Source organism: Ornithorhynchus anatinus, chromosome 1 (assembly GCF_004115215.2).
Source record: "Ornithorhynchus anatinus isolate Pmale09 chromosome 1, mOrnAna1.pri.v4, whole genome shotgun sequence".
Classification (NCBI taxonomy): Eukaryota; Metazoa; Chordata; class Mammalia; order Monotremata; family Ornithorhynchidae; genus Ornithorhynchus; species Ornithorhynchus anatinus.
In genome coordinates, this window is record NC_041728.1 from 110,889,742 (window position 1) to 110,913,575 (window position 23,834).

Sequence of the window (23,834 nt, forward strand, 5' to 3'; positions counted from 1 at the left end):
TTATACCTTCTCCCTTAGATCACATTCTATCAGTGGTTGAATATTGAGGAAAATACATATTTCAAGTAGTAAGGGCTTTTCAGTTTTTTTGGAACTAAATTTTGCAATACTTAGATGCTTCCCAAATTCCATTTGTTTCCAAATTTCCTATCTTCCTGGTTCATATTGTTGCTATCACCATGCTCCAAAAGACTCATGGCTCTGAGCCTGGACAGACATCCATTTCAAAATGTAATTTTGCTTCCCAACTTTATTCAATCTTATAGATAAATCCTAGCCAGAAAAGGAAAAAAAAAGATCTATTGCTATCTTTTCCAATGCTAACAGTTCCAGGAAAGACACTTTCAAAGACTTCTGACAGAAGGAATGAGACCATCTGCTCAATTTGATATTACTCTATTTAAAGAGAAGGGGATGCATAGACTTTACAGGCCAGTTATAAACTCATGTCTACGTTTATTTCTTTCTTGACCTCACACTTTCCTCTGCCTTGTCAACATTTGAGCTCCATATGGATGACGCCTCAATAATTAATAGCAGCCAAGAATTGTATCTCTCCACTAGTCTAATGAAATAGTAGGAGACTTGCTTGTCAAAAGGAGGAAAAAGCTCACGCTGTATCCTCATGCAATACCATGGTTAATATGGGGATTAAGACTGTGAATTCCATGTGAGACATGGACTCTGTTCAATCTGATTATCTTGATCTAGCCCAGTGCTTAGTAGAGTGCCTGGCACATAGCGATTGCTTAACAAATATTATGAAAAATCTTAATTTTGCTCCTAATTTTAATTATAACTTAAAAGGAGAACTCCTTGGGTAAGAGGAAAGTATCTGCACCTCATGACGTAGATTTGAGTGGACTCAAACCAGCATCTTTGGAACTAGCAGTATATCCCATCATCATCAATGGTATTTATTGAGTTCTTACTTTGTGTACAGCTCTTCACTAAGCACTTGGGAGAGTACAAAACAACAGAGTTGGTAGACATGTATCCTGCCCACAAAGAGCTGTGACTTTTAACACCTGTAAATGAAGTTGAGAAAATCTAATGTTGGGTTAATTCGTGGCCAAACTGGATTTGGGGTCCAAGGTCACAAAGGCTGAGGACATTTCTCATAGAAACTCCCAGAGAGAGAGGTCTGAGGTTTTCCTCCTTTGAGATGTCTGTGGTGGTAACAGACCCCAGAAGATTTTGTCTATGGCGTGTGCAAGAAAGTCAAGCATAATCCAGTGTGGAAGCTTGTGAAAACAAGAGGAAGAGTGTGTTGAACACAGAACATGGAGTAATGGATGGGAAGCAAAGTGGCCCAGTGGAAAGAGCCCGGTCCTGAAAGTCAGAGGACCTGGTTTCTAATCTCAGCTCTGCCACTTGACTCCTGTGAGACCATGGGCAAGTCTCTTTACTACTCTGTGCCTCAGTTTCCTCATCTCCAAAATGGAGATTCAATACAGGTTCTCCCTTCTACTTAGACTGTGAGCCTCATGTGGGACAAGGACTGCGTCCAGGCTGATGATCATATATCTACCCCAGTACTTAGTACAGCGTTTTGTATATAGTGGTCACTTAGCAAATGGCATAAAATTTGTGCTTTGGAGCAGAGAAACATGGATTCAGATATAAAGAGGAATTTATGATAACAAAGAGATTTGGGACATTCACTTAGAATTTGTTCATTCATTCATTCAATCATATTTATTGAACAATAATTGTGTGCAAAGCACTGTACTAAGCGCTTGGAAGAGTATAATACAGTACAATAACAGACACATCCCCCCCGCAACAAGCTGACAGTCTAGAAGAGGAGACAGTCATTAATATACATAAATAAAATAGACAAATTACTGTACATACATTATAGTAACAATGATAATTATAGTATTTAATAATAATAATAATTATAGTATTTGTTAGGCGCTTAATATGGATATAAGCTGAGATGGTTACAAGCAAATAGGGTTGGACATAGTTCCTGTCCCACATGGGCTCACACTCTCAATCCCCATTTTACAGATGAGGCAACAGAGGCCAAGAGAAGTGAAGTCATTTGCCCATGGTCATACTGGAGGCAAGTGGTGGAACCGGCATTAGAACCCAAGACCTTCTGACTCCCAGGCCTGTGCTCTATCCACTACATCATGCTGCTTCTATGGATGCTCTTACTACTAGTGGCTTAGACACTTCTCCCAGCTGGGGTTGGTCATCAACTGAGGGCCAGTGTGAGGGTGTTACCCTGCAGGGAAGTGAAAGAGAAGGAAGAAGGATTTATGATCAATCACTAGGCTTCCTAGAATGGAGCAGACCCTGCCATGAATGTCACTGCTAGACTCCCACCAAGGAGATGGGAATTGGCTTTCAAAGCAAGTATGAATTATGCAGACCGATGCATAGGGTCGTTTTTGTGTTGTATCCTCTGCCAAGATGACAGAAACCAGTGGCAATCACATGGCCACTGAAAAGGGTGAAGATTTATAAAAGGTGGCAGCTGAACGAGAATCCAGTCTTTAGGATGGTCTGAATTCCCTTGAAATCCTGCAATGGTTGTTCATTCCTCTCTGCATCAAGAAAAGAATCCTGACCCTTGACTTTAAGGCAGGCAATCAACTCTCTCCTTCCTAGTTATCTTCACTCCTCTCTCACTACACCCAGCTCACAAGCTTCGCTCCTCTGAAGCCAACCTACTCGCTGTACCTCACTCTCGACTCTCTCACCCTCAGTTTTTGGGTTACCCTCTTTCTCTTGCATGGAACTCCTTTAATCGATGGTATTTGTTAGGTGATTACTGTGTTGAGACTACTAAGAGCTTGGAAGAGTATGATAAATCAGGGTTGGGAGAAATATTCCCTGCCCACAACAAGTTTACAGTTTTAGAGGACTCCTTCCCTCTTCTTACTGGGTAGGTCATTAGTCTACCCATCGTCAAAGCTCTTCTAAAATCACATCTCCTCCAGGAGTCCTTCCCTAATCACTGATCTTCCCTCCTCCCCCCTCAAACACACTTTTCTGCCATTCCAGCACTTCCACATCACCCAAGGCTTGAGTACTCACCTGTCCACTTCTCTGCAACATTTATATACATTTGGACATATTAGTATACTCTGTTCCTTCTCCCGCCCTATAATTTTTTTAAGGTATTTCAATAGTATTTATAGTATTTATTGAGCTCTTACTATGTGCAGAGCACTGTACTAAGTGCTTGGAATGAAATCCTTACTATGTGCCAGGCATTGTATTAAGCATTGGGGTTAATCAGGTTAGACATGGTCCCTGTCTTGCCTAGGATTCGCAGTCTGATTCCCCATTTTGTAGATGAGGTAACTGAATTAGAGAAAACAATAATATTTATGGTATTTACTAAGTGCTTACTATGGGTCAAGCACTGTTTTAAGTGTTGAGGCAGATGCAAGGGAATCAGATTGCCCCACATGGGGCTCTCAACCTTAATCCCATTTTACAGATGAGGTAACAAACACAGAGAAGTTAAGTGATTTGCCCAAAGTCACACAGCAGACAAGTGGTGGAGCTGGGATTAGAACCCACATCCTCTGACTCTCAAGCCCATGCTCTTGCCACTAGGCCATGCTGCGAGTTACCCACACAGCAAGTAAGTGGTGGAGCCAGGATTAGATTAGTTTAGATTAGATTAATTCATTTTAGTGTCTGTCTTCCTGCTAGATGGTAAATTCCTTGAGGGCAGGGATAGTTTCTATCACTCTATTATACTCTCCCAAGTGCTGTAGCACAGTGCTCTGACAGAGAAAGTGCTCTGAAAGTATGACTGTGAGCTCGTTGTGGGCAGGGATTGTCTCTGTTGCTGAATTGTACTTCCCAAGTGCTTAGTACAGTGTTCTGCACATAGTAAACGTTCAATAAATACGATTGAATGAATGACTGATTGATTAATTGACAGGATCACTAGCCCTTAGGGTGGTACCAGACATTTTTTAGAAGCAGGAAAAAGTGGGGTAAGAAATCAATTAAAAAGCGAGGGCCATCACCTCTGGAATACTGACTCCTGAATTCTGATCTGGCAGGGCCTAATCTTTCAGAATTTCCATGGGATCTCTCACAGGGGGCCCGTTGGGGGCTGTGTAACATGTATTGGGGGCCCAGGCTTGGGGTTGCTAATTTGCACCAGAATACTGATCAACTCCATTTAGTGCAAACGGTGACCCTACTAAATAGACTTGGGAGAGCAGCTTGGCTGCCTTTCCCTTAAATACCCAAATTACCAGATAATTGCTCTCGCCTGAACAGAAAGTGAGAATTGACTTTCCGGCTTCCAACTGGGAAACCTCAAATTAGCTGGAAAATTTAATCCACTATCTGAAATGTTCATTTGGATCAGGCAGCCTCTCTCCTGTTCTTGTTTGAACACTGGCTGTGACTGTCACACTGCGCTGGAGAGAGAAGAGGGAGGGAGGAAACACTCCCCAGGGTTGGTTTGTCTTGTTCTAGTTACAAAACTCTAAAGCAAATATTAATTCTGCATCCAACTATGTCCTGTTCAAGCCCCACACACGAGCTGGCAGCAAGACACTGCCTTCGATTTGCATGGGCTTAAGGAAGTGTCTGGGTGTTAACGTTTTCGTGTTTTATCATGTCAGAAGGCAGATTGCTAAGTAGGTAATCGGCTCCTGAAACAAGTTGGGACTGCTAAATGTGCCCTTTGTTCACTGACAGCAGAAATATATTCCTGGGCTGTGTTCTGAGGCCTTCTGAATGCTGACTCAGGGTCCTCCTTAGCAGGAGCAGGGGAAAGGCAGGCAGCCTATCCTGGTGGCATTTTCCCAGACCCTGATTCCTTAACTTGTAATGGCAGCCAGCATGATTCATATTCAGCTCCCAGAACTGCCTTCTCTTCCTTCCCAGTGTTTTATTTTTATTGTCCACTCTGTCAGCTCTGATACTATGAGTCTATTGGAAATCTTTTGTGGTTTCCCGTCAGCAGGAGTCTTTAACCTGTGGTAAGGAACTTTTAGTTTTTCTGCGGACAAGAGAGAACCTTCACCATGATACTCCTTTTCCTTCTCACTCCGGATGTCGGGAGCACTGGGATATTTGTCAAGCTCCGTGTTTTGGTTCTCCTGAGTTTTAGCTACCAGGCATCATTCATTTTGGAAGTATGAAATGTATAATGCTGGTTTTTCTGAGTTATTCTTACCAAAGAGACCAGGTGCTGTTCTTATTCTTTCCTTCACAAGTGAGGAAGCCGACACAGAAGAATTGGGGAGTTTCCTGGATCGTTCAGAGTTAAGTCGGGGTCGGGCTTAGAGGTAGGTCCTTGAATTTCTAGTCTGTTGTTAAGCTCCTGGAGTCCTGATGCTTTCACTAGGGAGAGGTTTAGTCTACCAGCTTCAGTCTGCTTGTACTGGGACATTGAAGAGGCTTTGGAGGTTTTCAAAATTAAAACTCTTTTGGAGCCCAGCATATACTTGGTAAATCTCAACAGTGAAACATCACACACAATATAAGCACAACTTGCAGGCTCACTGGTCAGAGAAGCTGAAGGTGGCAAAAGCAGAGTAAGGCATAAGACATGTCCAGAGTCAATCAATCGATTACAGAACCACTGTGTTAATCTTCATCAACTCAGTTTTCTTTGGAAAATAAAATTAAAACAAAGACACACACAGCACTGGAGTATTCATTCTAAAGGTTTAAGAAATACATCAAAAATTTGACAGAATTCAACTGAAATGTCCAGAAAACCAAATGTAAGGAATACCAACAGTTTAGCAGATGATTTTGAATATTCTGTGGTTTTAGCGGCTGAACCCAAAAGAGCTAAGATCCAAACTTTTCTGAGCCACTTAGTTATTATCTTTAAAAAAATAGATGGAACAGAAAGCCCCATTATTAGGATTTTGAGAGTTGGGATGTTTCAAATATAAAATTGGCCAGGAACACAAGTTGGAGACTGAATGAAAGCCAAGATTAAAGAATAGCAAAATAGTGGGGATTTGGGAGGGGGAGGAAACTCTTATATTTAAGGAGACAAAAGGTGAAAAATGAAAGCTGATTGTTTCTAAAACCAAGTCCCTTGATTATCACCTTCAGTCTTGACTTTTGCTACAGAGAAGCAGCATGACCTAGTGGGAAGAGCATGGACCTAGGATTCAGAGGATTGGGGTTCAAATCCTAGCTCCTCCACTTGTCTGCTGTGTCACCTTGGGCAAGTCACTTTACTTTTCTGTGCCCTGATTTCCTCATCTATGAAATAGTGATTCAACACCCTTTTTCTCTCATAGTTAGAATTTATTCAATAATATTTATTGAGCGCTTACAATGTGCAGAGCACTGTACTAGGTGCTTAGAATGTACAATTTGGCAACAGATAGAGACAATCCCTGCCCACTGACAGGCTTACAGTCTAATCGGGGGAGACAGACGGACAAAAGCAAGACAACTTAATCACGATAAATAGAATCAAGGGGATGTACACCTCAATTACAAAATAAATAGGGTAATGCGAACTCTTATTGGAACAAAGACTATGTCTGTCCTGAATATTTTGTATCGACATCCATACTGAGCACAGTGCTTAGACATGGTACATGCTTAAATATCACAATGATTATTATTATTATAAGCTGTTATTCATGGTTTAGAATGTTTAAGCCTTGACCACCCTGCCTTCTAGCTCTTCCCAACTTCAGTCCATACTTCACTCTGCTGCCCAGATCATTTTTCTACAAAATTGTTCAGTCCGTGTTTCCCCACTCCTCTAGAACCCCAGTGGTTGCTCATTTACTTCCAAAGAAAACAGAAACTTCTCATCATAGGCTTTAAAGCACTCAAACACTTTGGCCCCTCCTATTTTACCTCTGTGTCTTCCTACTACCCTCCGGAACTCATAATTACCTCCTCTAATGCCCACCTACTCACTGTACCTCGATCTTCTTGATCTTGTCATTGACCCCTCACCCTCATCCTACCTCTGGCCCAGACCACTCTCCCACTTCACATCCCACAATCACTCTCCCCACCTTCAAAGTCGTATTTAAAGCACATCTCCTCCAAGAAGCCTTCCCTGCCTAAGGCCTCATTTCCTCTTCACTCATCCATTCTGATTCACCCTTGCACTTGAATTTTCACCCTGTATTCACCCCACCCTCAGCCCCACAGCACAAAAGGCACATATCTGTAATTTATTTATTTTTATTAATATTCTTATGCTTCTCTAGACTGCAAGTTCGTTGTGGGCAGGGAACTTGTGTACTAACGCTCTCCGTAGTGCTTAGTTCAGTGTACTCCACACAGAACCTGCTCAGTAAGTACAATTGGATGATAGACTAATTGATTGGAAATCAGTCTTTACCATCATTTATAAAATACAAACACTTGTTACTTTGAGGGTGTTCAATTCCCATTAATTTCATTAAGGAGGGTAGAGTGGGGAATATTTACATTTGTAAGGGAAATGGAACAAACATTCTAATCAGCCCTGGAAATAGATGATTATGGATCCAACGTCAAAACTGATTCCCAGAACTGTTTAAATAGGAAGTGCCTGACTTCAAGCTTCCCTTTAACACAACCCCATGGGGAAAATAGCAAAGATTATCAGATTGCTCTTTCTGTCTTCCTAAAAGCCAAATGGGTGAGCAGTGGCACCTAAGACAGAGACTGACGACTTAAAGTTGGTATCTCAGGCATCTTACTTCGTGTTTAGATCAATTTGAATTTCAACTTTTTAGACTTCATTTAAGCATTTTGAAAAAGCATCTTTTAAATCTTCCCAACCAGTAAAATATTTCTTTTCACACCATCGAGAAAAGAAGCAAGCTGGCTTGGACTTCAATTCTCTGGCTTTTGTGAGTTTTGTCATTGTTTTGGCAATAACAGAAAGATTTTAATGTGTCTTTGAAATCCTTTGTTTTGTTGGGCACTGTGGTGACCAGGAAGTAAGCAATCCAGCAAAGTTTGAATCCAAAAAATCATACTTTAAGATCTCCATGATTTTATAAAAAGATTAACCAGTTAGGAGGATTCTTTGAATATTCTAATAGGGAAACCATTACTCTCGATCTTGGGAAAAGTCCCAAGGAAAAGTAAGAAACGAGTTTGCCTTCAAGAAGCCTACCACCTAATGGCCAGGGGGTGGGGGGTGATAGGACAAATGCAGATGTAGAAACAGATGTAGAGAAGCAGTATTGCCTAGTGAAAAAAGTGGGGTCTAGGAATCAAGGGCCTGGGCTTTAATCCCAGCTCTGCCACTTGCCTGTTGTGTGACCCTAGGCAAGTTTTTTCACTTCTCTGTTCCTCAGTTTCCTCCTCTAGACTGTAAACTCACTGTGTGCAGGGAACATTTACCAACCTTGTTATGCTGTTATATTCTACTTGCCCAAGTGGTTACTACAGTGTTATGCATAAAATAAACACTCAATAAATACAACTGATTTATTGATTGTAAAATAAGGATTCAATACTTTCACTGTGAGTCTCATATGTGTCAGGAATTGTGTCTAGCCTGATTAATTTATATCTACCTCAGCACTTAGAATAGAGCTTGACACATAATAAATGCTTAACAAATGTCATTAGAATGAGTAAAGATGCATCAACACAAATTATATTTAACTAACATTTTGTAAAATGCACAAGGCTCCAATGAGAGGAACTATCAATCACACATTTTATGGAGTTATTCATAACTGACAGGAGAAGAAATATAACAGTTTGCGCTGGAGCCTTCTTCCACCATTTGATCCTTGAGGCATTTCAAACTTATAGTAGGATCATCATTTTGAAACTCTTAAAACTGTTTTGTACTGATTACACTTCACGATTCACAGTGTAAGAGGTGCAGACCAACTGTAGTCATAAGTCTGTTTGCTGCTACCTAAGCAATCCGGTATGTTTTCATCTCTGTCACTCAGTCACTCAAGAGTTTACTGTCTTCAGGCAATAGCTTGCCCTGTTTCTCAAGAAATGGTCAAACAAGTTTCCAGTTGACCACAGAAAAAGATAGGATGACAGAAAGGAGGAATTTTTCCTGCTAATCCTAATACAGGAACAGCCAGCAGAAGCTGCCAGGTATTAAGTTACCAGGCGCCTCAGTCATGTTTGAAAATAATTAGTCATGCTTAAAGAGGCACAGATACATTTCTTCTGTTTTACATGTGAAGGACTGCAACTCTCAGTTAAGACTAAGAAAGTAGACAGTTTGAGCTCAGATTACAGAAATTTTGAAATGCTGTATTGTGTTTTTTTCTGTATTGTCAATTTTAAAGCTTTGGCTAGTGACCAAATGATAATTTTGGTTGCATGGTTCACACTGAAATGATTAATACACTTCCTTTGAGAAACCATACCAGCATAGCATCTATGTAGAAAGTCATTTTCATAAGATTATCATTTCTCTGGGTTATATTCAGTGAAACACACCCTTTTAGGCTTCATGGAATGAATGCCCTTCATGGGGAAGCATTGTGGCCTAAGTGGAAAGAACACAGGCCTGGGAGTCAGAGGAATTGAATTCTAATCCCAGCTCTTCCACTTCCCTGTTGTATGACCTTGGGCAAGTCACTTAACTTTTCTGTGCCTTAGTTACTCATGTGTAAAATGGGGAATCCTAGTTCCTTTGATTTAGACTGTGAGCCCCATGTTGGGCAGGGAACTGTCCTACCTAATCATCTTGTATCTACCCCAGTGCATAGTACAGTCCCTGGCACATAGTAAGTACTTAAATACCATTAAAAAGGCATGTGAACCCTTGTTAATCACTGAGTAGAGGTGGACAATTGAAATATCCACTGAAATTGTCATGGATCCAAGATGAAAGTCTAGAGATTGTTAGCAAGAGACTTAACCAAGTGGTGATTCTCAAGACGAGATAAACTGATTTCAACTGTAAATACTACAAGAATATACTTCATAAAATGAAAGAGCCACATCTAGAGAGAAGCACACTAGGACATACAAACTGAGCATAGCTTCTCTTTTCCTTTCTATGAAGATGCATCAAAATGGACAAGTGGCATGATGGAGGAGGTGAAAACAAGTGGTTAGTATTCAGTAAAAGTCAACAGTTGTAACCATCCTTGGTTACTTGCTCTTAACTCTAAGGCCTCCAAAGTATTACTGGTGCCTTTTCCCTTTCCTAGAATATTCTCTATCCTTAATTTCACCAAACCACAACCCTCCTCTTTTCTTTCATTTGACATTCTCCGATCAGTCTTCCTATTCCGGGTCATGACTTTCCATCAGCCTCTTCAGCACTCATATTCCTCTTTGCTTACTGATTTCATATTGAAATATTTATTCACTTAAATATGCATTCATATTTATTCTCTCTTAATTTTGGTATTTTCATTGAGTTATATTTATTATTGTATCCCCTGGACTGTAATCTCCTTGAAGGCAGGGATCATGTCACTGACTTCTTTTGCATGACTCCCCAGAATCTAGTACCATGCTCTATGTAAATGGACACTTGGTAGTGACTATCAGTACTGATACTGATTAGGAGAAGATAGAGTGGAGAAGAGGTTTTTTTATTTAACAGGCTCGCTCTCATGGACTAATAATAATAAATGATTTATTAATGATAATAACATGTGCTAAGTTAATAATAATGTTGGTATTTGTTAAGCGCTTCCTATGTGCCGAGCACTGTTCTAAGCGCTGGGGTAGACATAGGGGAATCAGGTTGTCCCACGTGGGCCTCACAGTCTTAATCCCCATTTTACAGATGAGGGAACTGAGGCCCAGAGAAGTTAAGTGACTTGCCCACAGTCACACAGCCGACAAGTGGCAGAGCTGGGATTCGAACTCATGAGCCCTGACTCCAAAGCCCGTGCTCTTTCCACTGAGCCACGCTGTAAGTTGTTTCCATTCATTCAATAGTATTTATTGAGCGCTTACTATGTGCAGAGCACTGTACTAATTGCTTGGAATATACAATTTGGCAACAGATTTGAGGAGGGGAGTGACATGGCCAGAGCCTTTCTGTAGGAAGATGATCCGGGGATGCGGAATGAAGAATAGACTGGAGTGGGGAGAGACAGGAGGAAGGGAGATCAGAAAGGAGGCTGACACAATAATCCAGTAGGGATATTATGAGAGGGTACTAAGCAACAGTCACTGTTCTAAGCACTAGGGTAGATTCTAGTTACTCTGGTCTGATGTGGTCCCTGCCCCCTATGGGGCTCATAATCCAAGTAGGAGGAAGAACAGGTTTTGAACCCCCATTTTATAGATGAGGGAACTGAGGCCCAGAGAAGTTAAGTGATTTGTGCAAGGTCCCTAATCAGTCAAGTGGCAGAGATTGGGTTAGATTCCAGGTCCTCTGACTTCCAGGCCCATGCTCTTTACACTAGGTCACACTCCTTCCATTTGCTCCCAAATGACCATTTAGGGATCCTCCAGTTCCAGTTCATTGGGACTAAAATATTTGAGGACTCCTACCCATTCTCCCCACCCTATCCCTGTCTCCAGGGCAAGCCCAGATATAAAGATAAGAATAAAACATTGTATACACACTCCATAATTTCTCTCTCTCTCTCTCTCTCTCTCTAACACACACACACACACACACACTCCCTCCCCCCATAAGCCTTCTTGCAAATACATTTGTTTCCTCTTAATATTCTGGCTAAATTTCTTTTTTGTTCAGAACAAACAAGGAGGGAAAACATGGCAGCTGGCTTGTATTCCAATGGCTTCAGAACTAAGGAATCACTTCCTTGCTGAATCAATCAGAGTTCTGGCCTTTTTTCCTGCTTTGAGGACTGCTAAAAAATTTAAACTACATTCTTCAGGAGGACTGTTTTCCTTTGATAAGTAATAGACCCAGCTGCTAAGAACAACTGGCATGATGAGGACAACTTGAATGAAGAGAGATTATTGCTACTGTGGCTCTTTCATACTATGCCATGCTGTGAGAAGCATGGGCTTGGGAGTCAGTAGGCCTGGGTCCTTTTTCTGCCTTTACCACTGGTTTACCGTGTGAACTTGGGCAAGTCATTTAGCTTCTTTGTGCCTCCATTTCCTCATCTGTAAAGTGGGGATTCTATACCTATTCTCCTTCCAATTTAGACTAAGTGTTTCATGTGGGACAGGGACTGCATCTGACCTGATTAACTTGTATCAACCTCAGTGCTTAGAACAGTGCCTGACATATGGTAAGCAATTAATCAGTTGTATTTACTGAGCAGTTATTATCTGCCGAACACTGTACTAAGTGCTTCGGCATATACGATACCACTTTGGAGAATACAACAGAAATTAGCAAATGCATTCCCTGCCCACAGTGAAGTTAGAGTCTAGAGGAGAAGACAGGCATTAATATGAATACATAATTTTTAGTATATAATTTAAATCTATTTTCATGAGGGCTGTGGCGTTGGGGGTGGGGTGAATATCAAACGTCCAAAGGTCACAGATTGAAGTGCATAGGCGACACAGAAGGGAGAGCGATCCACAGAAAACATGGCTTAATTGGGGAAGCTCTCTTGGAGGAGATATTACCTAAAGTAATGCTTTGAAGGTGGAAAGAGTGGTGGTTTGGTGTATATGGAGGGAGAGAGGGTTCCAGGTTAGGGGGAGGATGTGGGAAAGGGGTCAGCAGCAAGAAAATTGAGATCGGGGCACAGTGAGTAAAATGGTGCCAGATGAGTGGAGAGTGCGAACCGGGCTGTACTAGGAGATCAGTGAAGTGAGGAAAGGTGGGTCGAGCTGATTGAGTGCTTTAAAACCAATGGTAAGAAGTTTCTGTTTGATGTGGAGGTGGATGCGCAGCCACTGGAGGTTCTTGAGGAGTGGGGAGACATGAACTGAATGTTTTTGTTGATAAATGATTTGTGCAGCAGAGTGATGTATGGATTAGAGTGGGGAGAGACAGGAGGGTGGGAGCTCAGCAAGGAAGCAGATGCAAGAGTCAAGGTGGGATGGGGTAAATGCTTGGATCAGCATGGTAGTAGCTTGAATGGAGAGGAAAGGCTGAATTTTAGCAATGATGTGAAGGTAGAACAGATAGATTGAATATGTGAATGGAATGAAAAAGACGAGTCTAGGACAACGCCAAGGTTGTGAGAGAGGGAGATAGTAGTGTTGTCTAGAGTGATGGGAAACAGAGGAGAGGACAGGGTTTGGATGAGAAGTTAAGGAGTTCAGTTTTGGAGCACTTAAATATAATAATAATAAAATAATAATAAACTGTAAGCTCCTTGAGGTCAGGGAGCATGTCTACCAACATTATTGTATTGTATTCTCCTGAGAGCTTAGTAGAGTGTTCTGCACACACTAAGTGCTCAATAAATACCACTGATTGATTGAATCATTATATTTTATGGTGCTTTTTAAACACTTACTCTGTGCCAGGCATTGTATTAAGTGCTGGGGTAGAAACAAAATAGGTTGGACACAATGTCCACATGGGGCTTATAGTTTTCATCCCTATTTTACAGATGAGGTAACTGAGGCCCAGAGTAGTTAAGTTACTTGCCCAAGGTCATACAGACAAGTAGCGGAGCTGGGATTAGAACTCATGTCCTTCTGGCCCCCAGGCTTAAGCTTTATACTAGACCACGCTACTTCTCTAGAACACGCTGCTTCTCTGGAATCCTGGAAGCATTGTTGGATATAATGTCTCAGCTCAGATAGAAAAGCTTCCCAATTGGAAATATAATTTTGAAAGTGTCTCATAGAATCATAAGATTGAAGGTCATTGAGTCTATCCCTCAGCTTCCCTGGTTGGCCACCCCTAAAGTGTCCAGACCGATGACTGTTCTCTTTTCAAGGACCTTCAGGGAATGAGAGCTCATAGCTCACCTGGCTGAGTAAGCCTCTACTCTTAAATCACAATGCTTGACTCCTTCTTCCCATCCAACTTATTTAGCCTCTTTGGCCTTTGTAAAATGGAGACAATATTTCTGATTTCCTGCCTCGGAGCTACAATAGAGCATTCCTTAGCAAAATGAGGGATGGCAAATATAAAGGGCTAAGTTAAAATAGCAACCTATTCATCTTCCCATGCCTCTCCAGGAAGCACACCATAAATACTCCTTAACAATGATGACAAACAAAACTTAGAGCTGCAAATATATGCTGGGCACTCATATTCTTTCCGGTATATATCTGGAGAGTCTTCAAGCTCTGAATTACTGAGATGAGAAATAATGTCTAGAATTTAGATTCTATGCGGGAATGATTTTTCAAAACCCATAGAAACTACCTTATTTTTCGGCTTCATACACAGGATAATTTTGCATATCTTCAGCTTTCTTTTATATTTTATATTTTCAAGAAACAGTATACTTTTAAAAATTATTTCTATGTTTCTTCTCTCTCCACAGGCAGGAGGAAGGTAAAGCTTGAAACATGCCTAATGCCGGTTTGCGTGCTTTTCAATATTCCCCTGGTCCCCTCTCAATAAAAATTTCATCTCAAAAGACTCGTGCTCAGAGGTTGTATTTTTTTTTCCTGTTTGGCTTCCTCGTTAAATTACTTTTGTCACTGTTGTGAAGAAAATATTTTTCTGATTTCACTGGCTTGATTTGATTACCCTAAGGAGTTCATTCTTTCTTCCTCTTATTCTGTTTTGTGTTTTCTCCTCTCAGCTATGCAAGTAAAAATAGAAAAAAGATTCATGAGAATTCTTTAAACCTTGTAAAACTCTACCGAAATGACAAGGGGCTCTTCCATGACATGTCTGAGCTAAAGACACACTAGGAAACCTTTCGAGTGACAGATGTGTGGTATCCTTGATTTCCTTCCAGGAGGTGGGTGCCATGCTTGCTTGGAAATAAGCACGTATGGGAGGAATATTTAAAGGTTCTTTGAAGACACGACACTTGCAGTGCTCAGAGTGATTACATTATATCTTTCTTTTTTTGTTGTTAGAGAAGAAATTTCCTAAGGTCCAATGATCTTTGACTTTCCCACAACTGTGTGCTGAAAGATTATTTTAAGAGTCAAGACATTCGCCTTTTCTCTCCTTTCCTCTTTCTTACTGGAAAACTTGGAACAGTTTTGAAAATATAAACTACAAGAAACATGATCACACTCTCCAGGGGTAAAATGTGTATTAGCAGGACCAGTAGAAAAAGAAAAGGAAATGAACATCTTCTAAACACAAGCATTTCAGTCATGACCAGCAGTGAAACTGTTGAGAGTAGGTTTAAAAATGATCTTCAATAATAATAATAATGATGGCATTTGTTAAGCACTTACTATGTGCCAAGTACAGTTCTAAGCTCTGGGGAAGTTACAAGGTAATCAGGTTGTCCCATGTGGGACTCACAATCTTAATCCCCATTTTACAATGAGATGACTTTAGGGGGAATGTTTATGCCCCTGAGGGTCAGGATTTCTGCCTCAGTTTCCTCCCTGGACCACATGATAGCAATTTCCTGGGAGGGAACTTAGACTGCCCAGTCTGCCCAGATGGGTCAGTGGGGATATGGAGCAAGGGGATGACAAGTGCTCAGGTAAGCAATAAGGGTGAAATTTTGCCTGAGGCATATTTTAATTTATTTATGAATGTGTCTGGACATTCTAGCAAATCTACTAATTCCTAATACACAACACTGAATTATACTTCAACATGACACTACATCTTCTGTGATAAATATCTGCCAGTCATATGGTACAATCAGGCACTGGCCTGGGGTCTGCCCCCTGGTCTTTTCCTTGATCAGCTCAGAAGGAAGGATTGTGCAGCCTCTGTCCTCTGACCCTGACATGTGGGTCAGTCAGTTTGGAGGAAGGGACCTGGAAAAGAGGTGTCATAGTGGGATGTTTATGATCTGGGACCTTGCCACCTGGTCTGCCCCCCACTTCCCACAGTCCACACATGCCCCAGAAAGTCTGTCCCCCTTGCCCCCACTGTGAGGGTCACCTTTGGAAGAAGGGACCTGGGAGAGAGATGAAAGGCATAATCACAAGGAGGATGGCTTTCTATTAATTAATTCCTAAAGAATATAAAATAGGAGAACAAAATTTAAGCATTCTTAAATTCCTTTCCCTTCATGCCTTTCTTCCACTCACCCTACCTTCATTTCACTGTGGGAAGAGGCCACCCCGGGTCACGGAAAATCCCACCTCCCTCTTCCCTGGCTCTGCCCCTCAATCGCAAGATCTGGAGACTTCAATCAATCATATTTTTTGAACGCTTAATGTGTGCCGAGCATTTGGGAGAGTAAAATATAAGAGATTTGGTTGACACATTTCCTGCCCAAACGAGCTTTTAGAGGAGAATTTAGACTATGAAGACAATCTATCAGGAACCAATATAAAGAGTAGAACCCATTTATTAGATCATCTTTAAGGATTTCACCTCATCAGTGTGCTGCTTGTAAAATACACCAATCCATCATGGAACTATGTTTTCTAATTTGACTGCATGCCCCCAAGTGCTCTGCCAGTAGTAAATGTTAATCAGTTCTGTTGCTGCTGCTGCAAATGGTGATGATGAGAATGAATGACCAAAAGAACAGGTAACCAGAACTGGCACCTCTCTCCTCTAATAATTCACCTACCTATTAACACTCAAAAATCACTTCAACAGGAATATGATCATCCCTTCTACACTAAATCAGTCCTATTTCCATCATCACACTGCATTTTATCTATGTTCGAAGTAGATACTCAAATACAATAATGATGATGACAATGACATGTCCTATTCTTGATTGCACTCCAAACGTTCAGTTTTGTGTTTTGTCCTCAAGAGGCTTACAATCTAATGGGGGAGACAAGGGAACATAAATTGCCAGACATACAATAAGTACCATATTCCTGGATTTCACAAGAATGTCCATTTTACCGAGTGGAAACCTGAGCCGTAAAGAGTTTAAATTTTTTCCCAGATAATACAGCAGAACTGTTAGAGGTGGGAGCGGAATGCCTGTGGAATCCATGACAATTGATTAGATGGGAAGAGGCCTCTGAACTCCAGAGCAGTAAGCAGTATAGGGGTGGGAGACAGAAAGGCTGGGTGGGATGGGGAAAGTTTCCAAGATGAAATTAAGATTGCTTCTCAGTGATCGCTTTCCCAAAACCACTGCTCTAGAAAAAATCCAGAGTGAAAATCCTGAGAGATAATTTTCATCGAACCAGCAAGCCATGGAAAACTACAGCTCCACCCTACACTTACAACCGCTTCAAGATCGTGGAACACATTTTGATGCTCTCCAGGTGACGAATGGATGAATTTTTAATGGGATCTCCAAACCAAATATGGTTTTATAACAACACATTGTCTTCTGCCAAAGCAGGAGGTTTCAGAAAATCATTTAATAGGATTCAGGGGTTAGTCTTTTTTGAAAATATCACCATCCCGGGGATATGCTGGGATGTAGAGCCTGGACTGGTTACCTGTTGATAAAGCCAGAGATTTGGGGACCCATTCTGCAAGAAACCCTGGGTCGCAAAGGAGCCCATAATTCACCCGACCATAGAGCAGCAGCATGACCTAGTGGATAGATCATGGGACTGGGAGTCAGAAGGTCATGGGTTCTAATCCCAGCTCCACCATTGGTCTGCTGTGTGACCTCAGGCAAGTTACTTCAATTCTCTGTGTCTGTTACCTCATCTATAAAATGGGGATTGAGACTGGGAGCCCCACATGGGACAGGGACTGTGTCCAACCCAATTTGCTTTTATCCATCCCAGTGCTTAGTGAAGTGCCTGGAACATAGTAAGTGCTTAACAGATACCATAGTTGTTATTATCTTATTATAATTCCTCTGCTCACTCTCATGGAATGCCACGATTTATGGATTTAAGTCCAAGAACCATTATTGATTGGTCATATCTGTGTGGACATTCTGGAGCAGAGTGCCTTCTAAGTGTCCTCTGAGGGCAGAGCATTATACTAAATGGTTGCAAGAGAATAATAGAATTAGAAGACACAATCACTGCCCCCAAAGTGCTGCAGAATATTGTGAGTACCTAAGTGCTAAAATGACAATCCTTTTTTTAAAATGGTATTTAAGCACTTCTATGTGCTAGATACTGTTCTAAGTTCTGGGGTAGATACAAGCTAATCATGTTGGACACAGTCCATGTCCCACATGAGGCTCACAGTCTTAATTCCCATTTTACAGCTGAAGGAATTGAAGCACAGAAAATGTAAATGACTTACCCAAAGTCACACAACAGACAAGTGGTGGAGCCGGGATTAGAACCCTGGTCCCTTTGACTCCCAATTCTGAACTCTTTTCACTAGGCCATGCTGCTCCTCAACAACTGTTGAAATGGCAGTTAGAGGGTTGGGGGGGAGTATAAATCAAATAGGGAAGATCTGCCAAAGGAGACCCTGGAGACCTTCCCAAACTGAGACCCCCTTTTCCTCTGCTCCTCTTCCCCTCCCCATCACTCCGACTTCCCTCCACTTTACCCCCCTCCCTGCCCCACAGCATTTGTGTATATATGTACATATTTATTGTTCTATTAATTTTATTAAGGTGTATACATCTATAATTCTATTTATTTACATTGATGCTATTGTTGTCTGTTTTGTTTTGTTGTCTGTTTCCCCTCTTCTACACTATGAGCCCACAGTTGGGTAGGCATTGTCTCTGTATGTTGCCAAATTGTACTTTCCAAGTGCTTAGTACATTGCTCTGCACACAGTAAGTGCTCAATAAATATTCATTCAATAGTATTTATTGAGCACTTACTGTGTGCAGAGCACTGTACTAAGCACTTGGAATGAACAAGTCGGCAACAGAGACAGTCCCTGCCCTTTGACGGGCTTACAGTCTAATCGGGGGAGATGGACAGACAAGAACAATGGCAATAAATAGAGTCAAGGGGAAGAACATCTCATAAAAACAATGGCAACTAAATAGAATCAAGGTGATGTACATTTAATTAACAAAATAAATAGGGTAATGAAAATATATACAGTTGAGCAGACAAGTACAGTGCTGAGGGGATGGGAGGGGAGAGGGGGAGGAGCAGAGGGAAATGGGGGGAAAAGAGGGTTAAGCTGTGGAGAGGTGAAGGTGGGGAGGTGGTAGAGGGAGTAGAGGGAGAAGGGGAGCTCAGTCTGGGAAGGCCTCTTGGAGGAGGTGAGTTTTAAGTAGGGTACAGTTGAATGAATGAGTGAATGAAATACAGTTCATGAATGAAGTACAGTATAAATGAATGAATGAAATACAGTTGAATGAATGAAGAAGACGTGATTTCACATCTAGAACCTGGCTACTGTAATTCCAGATTTCTCCTTCCCTGGAGCTTCCCAGTGTTTCCAGCAGCCCTATAATCCATCTCCTCACCAAGAGAACATTCCTCTCCAGCATTTCTTCCTCCCTCCTTAACCTCACTTCTCACACAATGCAACCCAGTCAGCCCCCTTCCCTCCTTTCATGCCAACTTACTCACCGTGCCTCAATCTCGTCTCTTCAGATGTCAACCCAGAGAAGCAGCATGGCCTAGTGTGTAAAGTACAGCCTTGGGAGTTGAAGGACCTGGGTTCTGATCCCCGCTTCATCACTTGTCTGCTGTGTGACTTTGGGCAAGTCAGTAACTTCTCTGTGCTTCAGTTTCCTCAGCTGTAAATGGGGATTAAGATCGTGAGCCCATGTGGGACATGTACTGTGTCCAACCTAATTAGCTTGAATCTACCCCAGTGCTTAGTAGAGTGCCTGTCACATTGTAAGTGCTTCACAAATACTCTAAAAAAAAGTGTCCAATTACTCTGTTATACTTTTCCAAGTTCTCAGTATAGTGCTCTACACTCAGTAAGCACTCAATAATTAAAATTTATTGCTTGATTGACAGCAGATTAGTAGTAATTGCAACAGGGAAGGCTGCAAACAATTTAAATGGCTTCATTATTGGTCTTCTGCAGAACACTCTGGGGATCAGAAAGGAAACCTTACACAGCTTTTGGTGGGCTGGATTGAAGAATCCATCTATGGGAGAAGCAGCTTGGTTAGTGTAAAGAGCACAAGTCTAGAAACCAGAAGATCTGAGTTCTAATCCCAGCTCTGCCACTTGCCTGCCATATGACCTTGGTCAATCCCTTAACTTCTTAGTGCTTCAGTTTCCTCATTTATAGAGTGGGGAATACATACTCATTCTCCCACCTAGTCATTCATTCTGTCAATTCTATTGAGTGCTTACTTTGTGCAGAGCATTGTACTAAGAGCTAGGGAGAGTACAATATAACAATAAGCAGACACATTCCCATCCTGCAACAAGCTTACAGTCTAAAGGGGGAGACAGACATTAATATGCATAAATAAATTACAGATATGTACATAAGTGCTGTGGGGCTGGGAGGGGGAATGAATAAAGGGAGCAAGTCAGGGCGATGCAGAAAGGACTGGGAGAAAGGGAAAGGGGGGTTTAGTCAGGGAAGGTCTTAGAGGAGATGGACCTTCAGTAAGACTTTGAAGGTGAGGAACATAATTGTCCACTGGATATGAGGAGGGAGAGTATTCCAGAACAGGGTCAGGATATGGGCAATAGGTCAGTGATGAGTTAGATGAGATCAAGGTACAGTGAGAAGGTTAGGAATAGAGGAACAAATGGTGCAGGCTGTGTTGTAGTAGGTGAGTAACCAGGTGAGGTAGGAGGGGGGTAAGGTGGGTGGAACAGGGACCATGTCTGAAATGATTAACTCTTATCTACCCCAGAGTTAGTCAATCGTACTTATTGAGCACTTACTATAATAATAGGGTTATTTATTAAATGCTTACTATGTGCCAGGCACTATATTAAGTGCTGGGGTGGATACAAGCAAATCGAGTTGGACACAGTCCCTGTCCCACATGGAGCTCACAGTCTCAACCCCTGGCCCACATCCTTTCTCTGACCTGGAACGGCCTCCCTCTTCAAATCCACTAGTTGATTACTGTCCCCTCTTTTAAAGTCTTACTGAATGTACATCTCCTCCAAGAGGTCTTCCCAGACTAAGTCCCACTTTTCCTCATCTCCCACTCCCTTCTGCATTGCCCTGACTGGTTCCCTTCACTCTTCCCACTTCTCCATGCCCCACAGTACTTATGCATCTGTAAATTTATTTATATTAAAGTCCCTTTATTTGTATTGATGTCTGCCTCCCCCACCCGTAGACTGTGAGCTTATTGTGGGCAGGGATTGTCTCTCTTTATTAAGGGTAGTGTAATTTCCCCAGTGCTTAGTACAGTGCTCTCTGCACTCAGTAAGCACTCATTAAATGCGATTGAATGAATGAATGAATGTGTAGAGTACTTTACTAAGCGCTTGGGAGAATACAACACAAAAATATAACAAACACATTCTCTTCCCACAGTGAGCTTACAGTTTAGAAAGGGAAGCCGATATTAATATAAATGAATAAATTGCAAATATGTACTTGAGTACTGTGAGGCTGGGGATGGGGACGAATAAAGGGAGCACATCAGGGCAACCCAGTAGGGACTTAAAGCAGAGGAAATGAGGGCTTAATCAGGGAAGGCTTCTTGGAGGAAATGTGGTTTCAGTAAGGCTTTGAAGGACTTGTCTGTCAGGTTTGAGGAGGGAGGGCAATCCAGGCAGAGGCAGGATGTGGGCAAGAGGTCAGTTGCGAGATAAATGAGATCGAGGTAAAGTGAGAAGGTTAGCATTAGAGGAGTAAAGTGTCCAGGCTGGGTTATAGTAGGAGAGTAGTGAGGTCAGGTAGGAGGGGACAAGGTGATGGAGTACTTTAAAGCCACTGGTGAGGAGTTGCTGTTTGATGTGGAGATGGATAGGCAACCACTGGAAGTTCTTGAGGAATGAGGAAGCACAGTCCAAATACAAACACTTAAATACCTCTATTATTAATATTATTGCTATTATTATTAGTCAGCAGCTCCAAGGGCATCAAACTGCCCTTCCAAGCTGCAAGCTAACATGGAAAGCCACCAAAATGGGTGTTGAGCTGGAGCGAGCTTTCAAAACAGAGTCTCTGTCAAGGAGTTGGTTGCTTTGTCAGTGACTGCTGGCTCATTACAAGTCAGAACGGCTTATTTTCATCAAACAGTTTCTGATCCTAATTGTGTATCACACATATCAGATTTCCAGAGCTGCCACTTTCTGAGACAAATGGCCCAGATTTCCCTGGAACCAAAGCTTGACTGATGGGAACAAAGAAACTGGAAGATCAGCTTGTGTCCTAAATCAATTCCACTTGACTGGAGAGAGCAGAATCTGGAAACAGTATATTTAAGCAGGTTCACAGGATCTGGGGAAACTATTTTCACCATCCACTGTTAGAAAGGGGCCTCACTTGAATGGTCTCCATATCCTTAAAGCAATTCAATGTAATGTATACTCTTTAAAAGACAGTGAAGATTTAGTGTTGCATTTAGCCCTGCAGAATGAGATTGCTTCACAGTCTTGGGATTTGGAGGCTTGGATCACATGTAAATTTAGGCAAAAGTCACAATAGACAGCCTCAAACTATTTGCGCAAGTTTGTGTTAAGGGTCAGTAGAGCAGTCTTGGCTTCAGGGCATAACCAGGTTGATGTGGTATCAATCAATAAATCAGTCATATTTACTGAGCTTTTACTGTTTGCAGAGCACCATACTAAGCTCTTGGGAGAGCACGGTATAGTGAACTGACAGACATGTTCCCTGCCCACAGAGAGTTTACAGCCTAGACCAGGAAGACAGACATGAATATAAATAAATGAATTATAGATATGTTCATAAGTTTTGAAAGGCTGGGGAAGATGAATAAAGGGTACAAATTCCAGTTCAAGGGCAAAGCAGAAGGGAGTGGAAGAAGAATGGTTTAGTGGAAAGAGCACGGGTTTCAAAGTCAGAGGTTGTGCATTCTAATCCGAGCTCTGCCACTTATTAGCTGTGTGACTTTGAGCCAGTCACTTAACTTCTTTGTGCCTCAGTTACCTCGTCTGTAAAATGGGGATTAAAACTGAGTCCCACGTGGGGACAACCTGATTACCTAATATCTCCCCCAGGGCTTAGAACAGTGCTCAGCAAATAGTAAGCACTTAAATACCATCATTATTATTATTAAGAGAAATTGAGGACCTAGTCAGGGAAGACATCTTGGCAGAGATGTGTCTGCAATAAGGCTTTGAAGGTGGGGAAAGTGATCATCTTTTGGATATAAAGATGGAAGGTCTCCCAAGCCTGAGATGGAAAGTGGGCAAGAGTTCGGAGGCAAGATTAAATGAGATTGAGGTACAGTGAGTAGTTTGGCATTAGGAGTGATACATGTGGGTTAGGTTGTACAAGGAAAGCAGTGAGGTAAGGTAGGCGGGGACAAGGTGATTAACTGTTTTATAGCTGATGGTAAGGGGTTTGTTTAATTTAGGGATGGATGGACAACTGCTGGAGGTTATTGAGGAGTGGGGAAACATGGACTGAACTTTCATAGAAAAAAGATCTGGGTGGAAAGTGAAGTACGGACTGTTGTGGAGAGACAGGAGGCAGGGGGTTCAGCAAGGAGTCTGATACTGTAATAAAGCAAGATAGTCTAAGTGCTTGGATTAATGTGGTAGAAATCATCCTCAAAATTATTATAGACTGGTGCTTTCTGCACACAGAACACTGTCTTGGATTTAGGGTAGTATACAGAAAAAATATACAGTCCTTGCCCTCAAGAGGCTTAGCAGTTTAATGAGAGATGAGTCAACACAGATTCAACAAAAATTGTGAGAACAATAGTTATAAGTGCCAGAGAAGTTATAAATGGTAAACAGTACTAGAAAAATAAAAACAACAACAAAGAAGTCATCAGCTGCTATATACAGTCAAATGCACATTATTTTACTTCTTAAAAAACATTTTATTTTGGGACACTCACACTACCTATTTTTTCTTTGTTCTTCCTGCTTCCAGCATTTTTCCCTGTCTTTTTCATGGAATTGTAAGTGTCTTGTGGTCAAAGGAGGCAGACTAA